A 13,718-nucleotide genomic window follows, 5' to 3' on the forward strand; every position below is an offset into this window, starting at 1 on the left:
GACAAAACGCAAGCCCTGGCATACGGCAACCGGAGAGGCTGCAGCAGCATAGACGTCCATCTCCTGCACCCCATTAGGTGGGGGGAAAGCCCCCCGTTCATGACAGGGCCAGGAACAGAGCCCAGCTCTGATCTTCCACCCCTACTGAGACCTGTGCCTCATGGTGCTGAGTGCGGGTGGCAAGCCCAGCCCTGAACCAGGCAGGAGTTCACACTCCAAGAGCGGGAGAAGGGGCACACCGGGCGGCTCTGAGAAGGACCTGGTGGGGAGAGAGGGCTGTTTTCTTCTTGCAGGCATCCTAGGAAGAGCCTGAGGTGTGGCTGCAGGGCAAGCTGGGTCACACACAGGCCCAGGAGCTAAAAGGGGCCTGGAAGTTGGCAAAACTGGCAGAGAGGAAGGGGTGGGAGGGTCATAGAGAGCCCAGGCAGGGCTAAGGCAAGCAGGCAAGTGCCAGTCACCCCCTTTCCTGCTCTTCTTTGAGATCAGCAATGGAATTCTGGCCATTGGGGCAGATACCAGAGAAGCCTGCACTTTGACCTCTGGGCCCCAGGCTGCTGGCAGGGAATACCTGGGAAGGGAGGGCACTGCCTCTAATTAGCTCCTTTCTTCTTCTTTTGAGCCATTTGAAAGCTGGTGGGCTTTTTCCACACCCATAAAACACAAATGAAGCAGACTTCATCCCTATCAGCAGGTGCTCCTGCACCTGCGGCCGAAGCTGCTAAGTGCCCACCCCTACCCTACAGCCTGGGCAGGAGCCCCTGCAGCTGGAGCAGACGGGAGCTTGATCCTCACCAGCCTGCAGAGCTGGATCTTACTCTGCACATTCCAGTGGCTTTGCAATAGAAAAGTCCCCCCCGCCTCCACACACGGAGCCCTTTGCTGGTCTGCAGCCTCAGACAGCTATGGTAGCTGCCTGAGAACACGAGCGGCTGCAAACCAAAGGGATGCAGCGACGGGACGGGAAGAGTTCCCTGATGAGTTAAGGAGCCAGGGCTGTCAGGCTCTCTTTTACCACTTCAAATGGTGGGACTTAACCAGCATAACAGCAGCCACATGGGAGAGGAGAGGAGGCACAGATAGAAGCACGTGCCCCCAGACCCCCAATGCCTTTTGAATTAGGAGTCTGCTACGTGTTCCCCAGCTATATCTTTGCTAAAGGATCACCATGGAAGAGAGAGTACTCCTGCTGGAATGGGCCACAGCATTCTCCCTCCCTGCCCTGAAAGGAGATGAATGAACAATGGCGGACTTGCTTACAGGGAAAGAGCTTTTGGCTCAGGAACCATCTTTCTGTTCTGTGTGTGTACAGCCCCTAGAACAACGGGCTGTCCACAGGAATGAGGAAAAATACATGATCGCCACTGCTGGAGAGCCCTACCCAGGGAACGAGGGGCTCGCCCTAGCCGGCTGACTCTGCTCCAAAGAGAACCCCCAGTCTGTCCCAGCTCAAACCTCAGTTTGCAACGCGTCAGGGCAGCAGGAGTTCTGCCTCTCTAGCTTTTCCCTGTGATTCTGTTCCCAGCCCCTGGGGCCCTACTGCTTCCTGACCAGCTGGGGCATCACCATCCCAGTAACCTGGCCTGCTGCTGAACTTCGCACCAGGACCAGGACAAGGACCAGGACCAGCCCTTTCCCTGGAGCCTGGCCCATCAGGGTTGGCTGTTTGCAGGGACGCTAAGTAAATAATTCGGCAATCACAGCTGAAATCAGTCCCGACAGGAAGGAGATGGAGGGATCAGTTTGTATTTGGGCCAACCCCAACTCTTGTCTAAAGGATCTGCTTCAGCAGGGCTGCCCTAGTCTCACTCACCTGCTGTTGCCAGGGGACAGAGTGAAACGCTAAGCACACACAAGCCTGCAGAGGATTACCGCCTTAGCAGGGTAGGGCCTGTTTGTCTTCCTGCTGCTCCAGCTGCTGCACCCGGCTTGAGAGCAGGCCCAAGGGGTTCCCCAGTCTGTTGGCCAGCTGCACCCTACATCCCCTTCTGCAGGGAAAGGGCCCAGGGCTCGTGGGGTGTGAGAGGCAACACTCCACCCCCACGGGCTCGTTTAGCCTGCATGAATCTAAGGACGTTAGTTTTGAGCTGTCTTCTTCCACACAGCCCTGCCATGCCCCCCACCCCTCCAGTTTCCCCCATTATTCCATTTCTGAGCTTTCCTCGCCAATCTACCACAGCACCTCAACACTGAACCCTGGTGCCCTTCTCCTCGCTCCAGCCCTTGGCCTTTCCACTGGGGTTTGCAGGATGGGGCCCAATTATTTGGAGATTTCCAAGGTACTCCCCTCACCTTGGCATCAGGTACCCTGGGTCCAACTGATCAGAGCCCCACCCCGTGGCTCATGCCTCATGCTGGTGCCTTGCTCCCGTGCTGATGTGTATGGGGCAGTGCAAACCTGGTTAGCAATCAAAGGAGACAGCTCTGGCCCTCAAGGAGAGTTCAGTCCACGGCACCATGGCTGTCAGACACGGGAGTAAATAATGTGAGTCCTTGCACCAGGCCTTGACAACAAGCCACCCAGGCTCTGTGGATCAGCAGAGCTTGCTGCAGACACCCACATCCCATAGGAACGGGGCTGAAAGCTCTGGCACGACAATGGCAGCTGTGCTGCATCTTAGACCAATGCTAAGGGCCTGTGGCTGTGCTTAGAACAATGACACAGAGAGGAAGAGCTCTCCCTCCTATTGCTGGTCCTGGTGGGATCCCCGTCGCCCTGGCCCCTTTAACAATTTCCTCCCCAGAAGCACTGCAGCGTTTAAAGAGGGGAACACTGGCCTCTCGAATGAAACACACAACTGCTAGTGCAAACTACAGCAGGAGGGCACGACCAGCTGAAACCAAGTCCCTAGGGCTTCCCTGGCCCCCACCCCATTGCTGGAGAGGTTTGACAGGTTCCTACCAGATCCACAGACAATGCAGCTTAAACCTGAAACCAGTGTATGTAGGCACCTGCACAGAGGAACTAGGGGAGGGACTGCTGTGTGGAGGCAGGAGGGCAAAGCTCAGGAGGCAGGTCTGAATGATGGACAAGGGAGACCGTGTGTGGCAGGACTTCCCTTCCTCTCCCCCACCCCCATTCTGTACACTGGATGGCTAAGAAAACAGCTAGAAACTTAGTTCTGGCTCTTGAGTTCCAACAGCAACCCCTGAGCAGACAGACAACCATCACTCCTGGGGAGGCTCTCATTACAGAGACAGGGTCTTCTGGGCCTACTGCGTCGTTCACAACAGGTGGCCACCACAGGAGACCATGACACCCATTCTCTTCACCATGACGTCTGAATGCCTGGACTGGACAGTAGACCTGTGCTGCAGCTGTAAATTTGACTCAATATTTCAACATGGTCCCTTCCTTTCCTTTGTCACCCACGGAAGCCAGTCACACTCCTGGGTGCAAGGACAAGGTACATGCTCAAGGGCTGGAGGTCAGCACCAGAGGTGTGTGGAGTGAGGCTGGAGGAGGGAGTGGGGCATAGAAGCTTTAATGAAAGGAAGTTACAGAGCACTGCTATTTTTTTCTCTCAACAATTGGTTTGAAAAGTGTCCTGTGACGACTCTTTCTGTGCAAGCAACACATTCTCTGTCTCACCCCCCGCCTGCGACATACTGTTATCGCCATTTCTCTTCTGCTAATGACCATTTCTGAGCCAGCCGTTCCTGAAACTCTGCAGAACACTGACACAATTAGTTCAGGACTCTATTGTCTAACTTCCTGCAGTGTTAGCAAAGCGTCCTACGTGCTGAGACTAAACACCTCTGTTTAGAATGGCTGCAGCCAGTGTTTATATCACTATGGCTGCAAAAGACAACACAGAGGAGTGGAGGTCCACACAATAAGGGGATATGAGAAACAGAGCAACTTCAGGCCTGTGTGTAATTGACAACTCAACACTTGTTAGGAGGATATATGGGCAAAATGGGCTGAAATAATTAAAAGTCGTTACAGCTCGAGGAGGGGATTGAAGCACTCAGTGCTGGCTGACCAGTTTGCCTTTGGCTTCACAGGGAAGCAGAGAGTTAGGCCAACTGTGAATGTTTTGGAAAATCACGCTTTTACCTGTGGGAGTGCCTAATCTCTACTGCCTCAGCTCCGCTGGAGCCCTTTCCTGGGGAAATCACCCCTCCCCCCCTTTGAATACTTATGCAAAACCATCATTAGCACTGGCATGAGTTTTGTTTGACTTTAGTAAAAGATTCGCAACGTATACTAGGGCAATTCATTGTACTGGGGCCAGAATCTACTGCTCTGGCTTCAGGTTGCACCCTAGGGCAATAGATTGATGCTGTTGCCCCTTTGTTATAAATCATACTGCATCTTAAGGAGACTGTGTTCAAATGCATCTTCAAGTCCAATAGCTTGTGGCATCAGGAGTGCACAGACCAAGCCAACGCACAGGTTTTGGGTAGGGATAACACTAGCTGTAACAGAACACCACTAGCTGTCACCTTCAGCTAAACTCAAACCTCTCCAGCGCATCATCAAAGATCTACAACCTACCCTGAAGGACAATCCATCACACTCACAGATCTTGGGAGACAGGCCAGTCCTTGCTTACAAAAGAGCCCCCAAACCTGAAGCAAATACTCACCAGCAACCACATATCACACAACAAAAACACTAATCCAGGAACCTATCCCTGCAACAAAGCCCGTTGCCAACTCTTTCCACATATATATTCAGGGGATACCATCATAGGACCTAATCACATCAGCCACACTATCAGAGGCTCGTTCACCTGCACGTCTACCAATGTGATATATGCCATCATGTGCCAGCAATGCCCCTCTGCCATGTACATTGGCCAAACCGGACAGTCGATACATAAAAGAATAAATGGACACAAATCAGAATTATAACATTCAAAAACCAGTTGGACATCACTTCAATCTCCCTGGCCACTTAATTACAGACCTAAAAGTTACAATATTACAACAAAAAAACTTCAGAAACAGACTCCAAAGAGAGACTGCTGAATTGGAATTAATTTGCAAACTGGACACCATTAAATTAGGCTTGAATAAAGACTGGGAGTGGATGGATCATTACACAAAGTAAAACTATTTCCCCATGCTTATTCCCCCCCCCTCCCCCGCCCACACTGTTCCTCACATCTCCTTGTCAATTGCTGGAAATGGGCCATTTTCATTACCACTACAAACAGTTCTTGTTCTCTCCTGCTGGTAATAGCTCACCTTAGCTGATCACTCTATGTATAGTGTGTATGGTAACACCCATTGTTTCATGTTCTCTGTGTATAAATATCTTCCTACTGTATTTTCCACTACATGCATCTGATGAAGTGGGTTTTAGACCACGAAAGCTTATGCTCAAATACATTTGTTAGTCTCTACGGTGTCACAAGGACTCCTGTTCTTTTTGCAGATACAGACTAACACAGCTGCTACTCTGAAACTAGTTGGTAGTGTCCTTGTTTTTATGAAGACCCATCACAGGATCAAGACAGCATTGCTGCTGGCATGGTCCTAGTCCCAGCACTATAACCTAGATAGAAGACCTTTAAGGAGAGGCAAGGAGAGTTCAGGACCTGTTGGTCTTGACAACCTCCCCTCCTGGTCCCCTCAATGCTCACTGAGGGGGACTCAGCACCTGGAGCAGGCAGAGTAATTAACTTGGCATAAAGCACAGAGACACTTCCCTCTGCACACATGAATTACTACCCATGGGAGATAAGGAAGTGCCTCTTGTTTATGTCACAAGTGTTTTTTTCAGACCACTTAGCAAGTCAGTGACAGAGCAGGTATTAGAGCCCAAATCACCTGACTCCCAACCCAGTGCTGTGCCGACATCACAGAACAATCCTTCCCCCCTGACCAGGCTTGGGAGTGGGAACAGCCCAACTACCCCAACATGAATGTCATGAGCGTCCCAGAAAGATACAAGCTCTAGCTACTGACAGTGACCAGAGTGATCCAGTCCTAGGCATGCTCCATTTGCACTACTTAAGAACTCTGTTGATTGATTTTAGTTGATTAAAGTTCTTCCACTTGGCGTATGTCTACACTGCACACTAAGCCTGGGCTCTGAATCAGGTTTGAGCCCAACCCCTCTTTCCATCCCCAAACAGGTCAGTCTGACCCAGGTCAGCAAACACTCAGGACCTAAGTCCTAGGATCCAGATCCTAGGACCACACTAGAGGGGTGGGTCAGAGCCCAGCTCACACTGAGATTTGGGTCTATGCTCTGTCATTTTGCAAAGTGGACACAACTCAAGTGGCAGACTCAAGTCAGAAGGGCAGCATAGTGCAGTATGGACACATTAGCATGACTCAGAGACCTGGATCCAGCGATTGTAAGCCCAGGTTTACAATCCAGTGTGGACACACTGAGTCCCAGCTTGGGTTTACGGTGCACTGCACTGTAGACATATCCATGTGGCTTTGAATCCAGCACGTTCACAAAGCTCAGTACAACCAGCATTATTAAATCAGTTGCCCAGTTCACTGTTTAATATTACACCAGGCTCAATGTCTTCTGGCGGTATAACGACAGGATGCCCTGCTTAGGAGCAGAGTAGCAAGATGAGAGGGCGCCGGAGGATTTGAGAGGAGGGAGGCTGCAGTTTGGTTTAGCAGTGCTATGGGGGCTTTTGTAACTCTGCCCTTTTTTTGCACGAACTGGGGCACAGAAAGTCTGAACTGTAGTGTGCTGTGGGTAAGGAAAGGCGTGGGGTGTCCGGCGGGAGAAGGTTCTCTTTGTGGAAGAGCAGAGAAGGGAGGATTCTAGGAGGATTCTGCCACCACTCTCTAACATGGTGTCTTATACTGCGGCTGTGGAGCTGCTCTGATCAGCTGGAGAACAGCTAATCCTTTCATCTAGCTGCCCCTGCAAGGGCTGGCCTATGGCAGACCATGGAAGGCAGAGCAGGAATAAAGCCGCCTTCACTGGTGAGTTATGGTGAGCACAGTGAAAGTGGAAGGAGAACCTGAGATGAAAGCCTTAGATCTTGTCTTCACTAGGAAAGAGAGATGAGTTTGTAATGCTAGGTGACGGCCCCAGCCAGTTTGCTAAAACTAGACCACCTTATCTACACTAGGATTTTCACTATGTTTGTTAATGTATTAAACAGCCTGTTTCTTCCAGCAAAGACATCGCGTAAGGAGGTGCAGTCTCCTTTTCTCAGTCATGCTGAGGAAATGCAATTACACCACAGGATGGCTTCCAACAGAAATAGGAGCAGAGCTCCTGCTGAATGGGGCTGTGCCTGTGCTGGGAGGCCAAAGGGCAGGTAGGGGCACAGTTCACAGCCGTTGTTGGGCAGGCAGGGGCATAGTTCTGTAATGGAGACAGCAGAGAGATCCATTCTGGTTTGCACCTTCATTAGGCTGACAGCCAAACTCTGCACTCAGTGCTATCCCAGTGGCTGTATGCAAGCTGGGCAATAAGTAATCCACTCATCCATTCTCCCTCTCCAGGCTGTAAAGCACAGGCTGAATGGTGTGTCACCTTTAGTAACAGCAGGGGGGCTGCTAGGAAATGGGAATCAGAGCAAGTGAAGTAGGCTGGTGGAGTGGAGCTGTTTATGGGGGAAATAAAACAGCACCTTCTGCTACTTACAGCCCTGGCTGAAGCATCAGCATCTATGGCTGACAGACACTTGCCTATTATGAACTAAACATGGGATTTTCAGAAGCACCTAGTGAGTTAATAGCACAAAGCAGTGGAACTTGTACTCCTTTCTCCCTTTGGCCTTGTCTGCCCACAACCATATCACTTTAACTAGCGCTGTAGCTCAAAGAGCACAACCCCCTGAAATGGAGACAGTTATACTAGAATAAAAGTGCCTTATAACCATACAGCTCATGCCCTGCCCATGCACGGAGCTGGTATAAGACACTGTTGTACTAACTACAGCTGCAAGCACCTACCCATAGCTAACAGCTACACCAGCCCAAACCTGGGAGTAGACAAGGACAACGCATTTTTCAAAAGCCCTCCTCAAACTGCTCCAGCCAGTGCCTTGGAAGAAGTTTATTGGCACAGCTCTGCCGGAGGCAGGTCGTTGGCTACTCGGATGTAGGCAGACTATTAAAGCTCAGGCACAGACACGCAGAGGCTGATGGAGATGCACATGTGAATGGCTGAAGCCTCCTTTTACAATGACAGGTTTTGAGATGGAGGCTTTTCCATTTGCCCAATGGAACATTTTGACTGACTCGGCATTTGGCTCCAGTTGCACAGCGCTAGAGAAGCAATGCAGAGGACGGTACAGAAGCCAAGGTGGCACTCTGCCCTCAGGTGCATAGGGCACTGAGCCCACACTATCACCACCAGCATCTCAGCCACACCCAAAGGGCAGTCTGGAATCGAGGACAAAAGCTTCTCACTCAAGTGTTGCCAAAGCTAAGCCAGTCACTGCTCCACAGCTGCTTTCCGCTCCCCCTCCCAGCATTTATAGATATGGTTAATCCCCATTCCCCATACAGTAATCTATGGAGCCAGTCAGACTATTGGAGTGGGGGTGGGGGGAAGAGGGGAAATCAAGAGCTTGTCTCCACTTTAAGCTATTTTTGCCAATGTTTTTTAACCTAGGCTGTGTCTACATTTAAAATGCTACAGCTGAGCCCCCATAACACTGCAGTATAGACACTCACTACAGGTTCTCCTGTCGCTGTAGTTAATCCACCGCCCCGAGAAGCAGTAGCAAGGTCAGTGGAAGAATTCTTCCATTGACCTAGGGCTCTTGCTGCCGGGGGTTAGGTCGGCTTAACTACGTGTCTCAGGTAGGTGGATGTAAGTAGGCCAGTGTAAGTTTCCAGCATCGACCAGCCCCTGATTAGTAGTTGGAGTAGATAGCCAGTCTCCTCTACATCAGTTACTGCATCCTATTTGCCACCCTTGGTACACACCCTCCTTCTCCTCAGCCATTGGACAGTGACTCTATGTAGGGCTGTTGGAAAGTGTTGCCATAAGGATCAGCATCTCCTGCTTCCATGAAGTGGAAACGCTTCCTCTGTGACCGTAACTACGGGAGACCATTTACCTCTACCAAGGTCTGGTATCCCAGCAACAAAGGCTGGACCGAGATCAGAGCTTCTGCTCTAGTTCACACTTACGGCAGTGCAGATGGCAGTGTCCACATGGTGTCAGCTGATGGAAGTTGTTCCTGCATATATCTGTGCCCTTCTAGAAACCCATGTAGGCAATACACAGAGTTCTTTCCTGGAAAGAGTTCATGGGGTTTAGTGTTTCTCCCCCCACCCTCTCCTTGCTCTTTCCAAAGAGACCCCAAGTGCTCTCTATTCTCCCTTGGGACCATGATCCCAGACACACTAAACAAAACAGCAGCAGCTGGTGAATGTCACTCAGCAGGAGGAGCAGGATCCCTCCCTGCCAGCCATTAGCCAGGTATGTGTTAGTTTCCTCACTCCCGTTCCATGATCTTCTGCCAAAGGCAAAGACTGCCAACATCTAACCAAAAGGAAAGCTGAGCTCTGCTGCAACTCAATATGCTTCAGCTCCAACACAACCCAGGAGGTGTCAACTTGCTCCAAAGAATCAACTGCTCTTTGGACAGGGAAGAGCTGGGCATGCTGCAACAGCCGTGTTTTTCCCTTAAGAGAGTTTGTGTGTTAAATAATTGGAGATATACCAATCTCCTAGAACTGGAAGGGACCTTGAAAGGTCATCAAGTCCAGCCCCCTGCCTTCACTAGCAGGACCAAGTACTGATTTTTGCCCCAGATCCGTAAGTGGCCCCCTCAAGGATTGAACTCACAACCCTGGGTTTAGCAGGCCAATCCATTAGGAAAGCTGTTGCAATTTGGTTATTTGCAATAAACGGAAGCAATGCCCCATGTAAGCACCACTAGACCCCCAGAAGCACTCCTAGGATTCAGAGAGGGCTCTGGCCCAGGTGGCCAAATGCTTACATACTGCAAGTCTTGCGAAAAGGGCCAAGTAGCTGCTCCCTACATGAAGGACTCGGATCTGACCGGCAGGGTTGATCACTATCAAGGACTCCCCCCTCCAATATTAGAAGTGATTTTAGCGTTGGCAAAATGTACTAGACAATCTGAGACAACAAAGTCTGTCTCCACACTCCTGCCTGCTTTGACTCTGACCTACTTCAAGCGCCTGCAGGTAATGAAGTCTCCATGCCCATCCAAAGTCTCCCTGGAATTCAGTTAATACTCGATTGCACTTACACATTGACAGGGCAATTTGAATTCTGATGTGCTCAGCCGGAACAGCATGAAGTGCTAGCAGCCCAGCACCTTCATTTCTCCCCCAGCACCTTCCCCCACCACAGCGAGGAAGAGTAATGCAGAAATAAGGTGCAATAGCTGGGCACCAGTTAAAGGAAAACTGCAGCGCAACCCCCCTCCAGTTATCCCTTGCTGTTTACCCGTTTCCTGGCAACCGCAAAGGAGGCGAATGCTGTGGTGCTCTATTTTCACAAGCTGCCCTCCTGCTGCCCTTTTAAAGCTAACGAGGCAGCCCAGAGGCCAGTGGTACTCTTCTCTAGAGCACACTGGCACTGACCAGCACCCCAACAGGGAGAGAGGAAACCAGCAGCAATGGCCTTTAATCCCACACTGACTAGGTGACTGACTGGGCCCACCCGGCCTTAAACTCTTGACTTCCTTAGTCTATACCGGCTAGAGTATAACAGAAGCAGGCAGCTGCTCATGTGAGCTTGGCGATGGACCCTGGCTTTTGTTGAGGTGAATGTGTATTTTTTTTTTAATTTAAACGCACACTCATTAGATAGAGAAACTTATCATGATGGCAGAAAGGCGTTGAAAGGCTTGGGCATTGCCTCGTGCTGTCAAACATCCAAACCGATGGCGGGTATTGATCCACAAAGAGCTGGCCAGCCCGCCCCCAGGTGCTGCTGCTCCTTGGTGCCAGCTGCTAAATTGTATTTTAAAAGATCCAGCTAAGTCTGCTTTTCATCAGAGCACTTCTTCCACATAAAGCAATTACTGGGGGCACCGCCAGGAGAACATGCAAGCACAAAAGGGAGGGGAAGGAGGTGCATGGGACACGTCACGTTTGGACATCCTTAACACGGCCGTTTGCTATCTGAGGGGGGGAAAAGGACATTTAGGGTAAAGTGTAAAGAAGAAGTTTTGCTGCATGACACATGAACGAGCCATGCCTGAGCAGGGCTAGAGATACTGCATTCTGACTGCACTTTGCCTTCTGGGCACATGCAAACATATTTTACAGAGCACACGACATACTGGGAGAAAAGCAAGTCTCTCTGAATTGCAGGGAACACATTCTGAGGCCTCTATAGTACCCTCAACCTGTGGCCACTGACAGGAGAGGCTCTGAATGTTATCAAGAGGTACAGGAACGGCCAGATGAGATACAATTTACAGAGTTGTCAGCAGGGAGAAAGTTCATTCAACAGAATGGATGGTGTAATCAGTTTATGGGACTTGCTACGAGGTTAATGCTAGTCACAAAACCATTATCACAAGCCAGATAGGGTTCAGCTGCAATGAACCCTATAAACTTATGTAAAACATGGATAAGTGCTGGACCCTGGAGTGACTAGCAGAAGCACATCTATTAAAAATATTGCTGACTCCAGTTTAGTGCACCTAGCAGTGTGAAAAGTAGTTACATTTATTAGGGCTAATTGCAACCCAGCTGTGCACTTTGTTGCCCCCCCTGTGAAGAGTGAGGAGGGAATCGGGGTGGGGTATATTTCCAGGATGTGACTCAGTGTGAATTTCAGGTGTTGCCTACTAGCACCACTGCACTGCAATTGCATGACATAAGTTGGCAAACACCTGAGTCACATAAGGAAGAACTGGCTCTTTCTCCTGAAGGATTATTAATAAGTGCTCTAGATTTTGTAATGGCCCTAAATACTAGAAATGCTTCTAAGACATGTTAACCAGCAGGGCTTGCCTTTTTACATGTTATGACACAACAGCAGCACTCTCTGGGGAAGTAGTCCTTCTAAAATACCAACTGCTCCTGCAGGAGGAACTGACAACAGAAAAAGAAATGGAGTTCAGCATGGAAATCCAAGCTTAATTGCTTCCAGTAACCAGGCTAGAAGGAACCTAGACCTGTGTCCCTCCTCTCTGGTATTTTCCAGTTTGAGCTGCTCTCGCTGCTGTGTAAAACTGCCATACAAACGGGGGAGGCAAACATTTGACAGCACTGTCCAGGCAAAGCAAACAATCCAAAAAAAGAAGAAAAAAAATGATTTTGTAGCTACAGAAAACAACGTGAGTTCTAAATTGGTGTCCCCTTTCAAATTCCCTGCCTATACCCAGATTTGTCTAGGTGTAAGCAGCTACATTGCAAAGCCATATCCAAGATACTGGGTCCACACCGATGCTGCACTCACTTGCCTGAGGTGCTAGGACTCAGTGGGAGATATCCCATGGTTCTTAGCACTGTAATAAGCAAAGCCATTCTGGGATTCTTTTCCAGCAAACCATGGAGAATGTCTGGCCTTCTAGGCACACCCAGGGAATTGTGGAAAGGCAGGATTTTTCTCACATACCCCTAGTTCCATTCAAAATGCTGCCCCTCTTTTGTTAAGTTTAAAAACATTGTTCCGAGTCTTTTCCTCTCCTTAGCTATGAATACTGATTCTGCATGACACCACAGAGACCAAGATTCACTGAAGTACAAGTAGCTTCCCTTCCCCCCCTTCAACCACCCCAAATGGGAAATTTAAGGTTACTCCAAACCAAGATTAATATTTCTGACTGAAACCCAGGAGAGAAGCAATTGGGTCACATTAGAGACAGGGAAAAAACACAAAAACAAAGATCAAATATTTACTGTAAATTTGGTCAAGTACCTTCCAGAAATATCAGGAAGCAAAACAGTAAAGCTTTCCATTAGTAATACAAAGTACTTTGACTTTATACAATAATCTAGCTGTGAAAATCTGATTCCAATTTACCTGCTTCACCTGAAGTTCATCTCTTCTTCACAAATCAATCCTAGCTATCTGAAACCAGCCCTGGCTATAGGTGGCAGTCATATTACGCATGCTGCACTTGTGAAGTTCCTTTATACATGCTATTTGATGCATGCAGTCAATGAGTGAACTAGACCAAAGCTTTTGTATATAAAAACTTTAACGCCTCAAACTCATCTGAAGAATAGTATGTTTGGGACCTGCAAGACTCTTTTCAAAAGACCCAATTTCTTTGGGACAGAGTGTGTGTTAAGGGGAGAGCTTCTCTTCACAACTTGGGACAAAGCAGCTTCTCATGTGTAGTGTGGAAAGATTTCCATCCAAGTAGTCCTCAAGGCCGTGCAGCAGCCAGCCTTGCACTTCTTGACCATCAGCCCAAAAAGACTTCACTGCATACAGGATTTGCATGAAAGGCCCATTGGTTTATTCCTACATAATGGAACTTTATAAAGATCTACTGTCCCACACTGGAGCACGCCATGGAGAGCTGCCCTAGAAAGGTGGTTTTCCTTAGTCCTTTGCTTGCCCCATTACAATTACAGGAGACATTTGTGCTTGCAGCAAAGAGCTCTTCCTCACAGCTCAACTTCATCTTTCTGCTGGAGTCTGTGGTGCTTGTAAACTTGCATTTACGACATCAGGCTGGCATGAATTCAGCATGATGGCTTCTGAAGCAGATGAAGCTGAAAAAGGCTGACTCAGCAACATCTTCTAAATTGGAGAACAGTATCAAGGGAAATTAAAAGCCCATGCGAAAAGCTCACTGGATTAAGTTTTGAACTAGACACTGAAGGCTCCT

Source organism: Gopherus flavomarginatus, chromosome 7 (genome assembly GCF_025201925.1).
Source record: "Gopherus flavomarginatus isolate rGopFla2 chromosome 7, rGopFla2.mat.asm, whole genome shotgun sequence".
Taxonomy (NCBI): domain Eukaryota; kingdom Metazoa; phylum Chordata; order Testudines; family Testudinidae; genus Gopherus; species Gopherus flavomarginatus.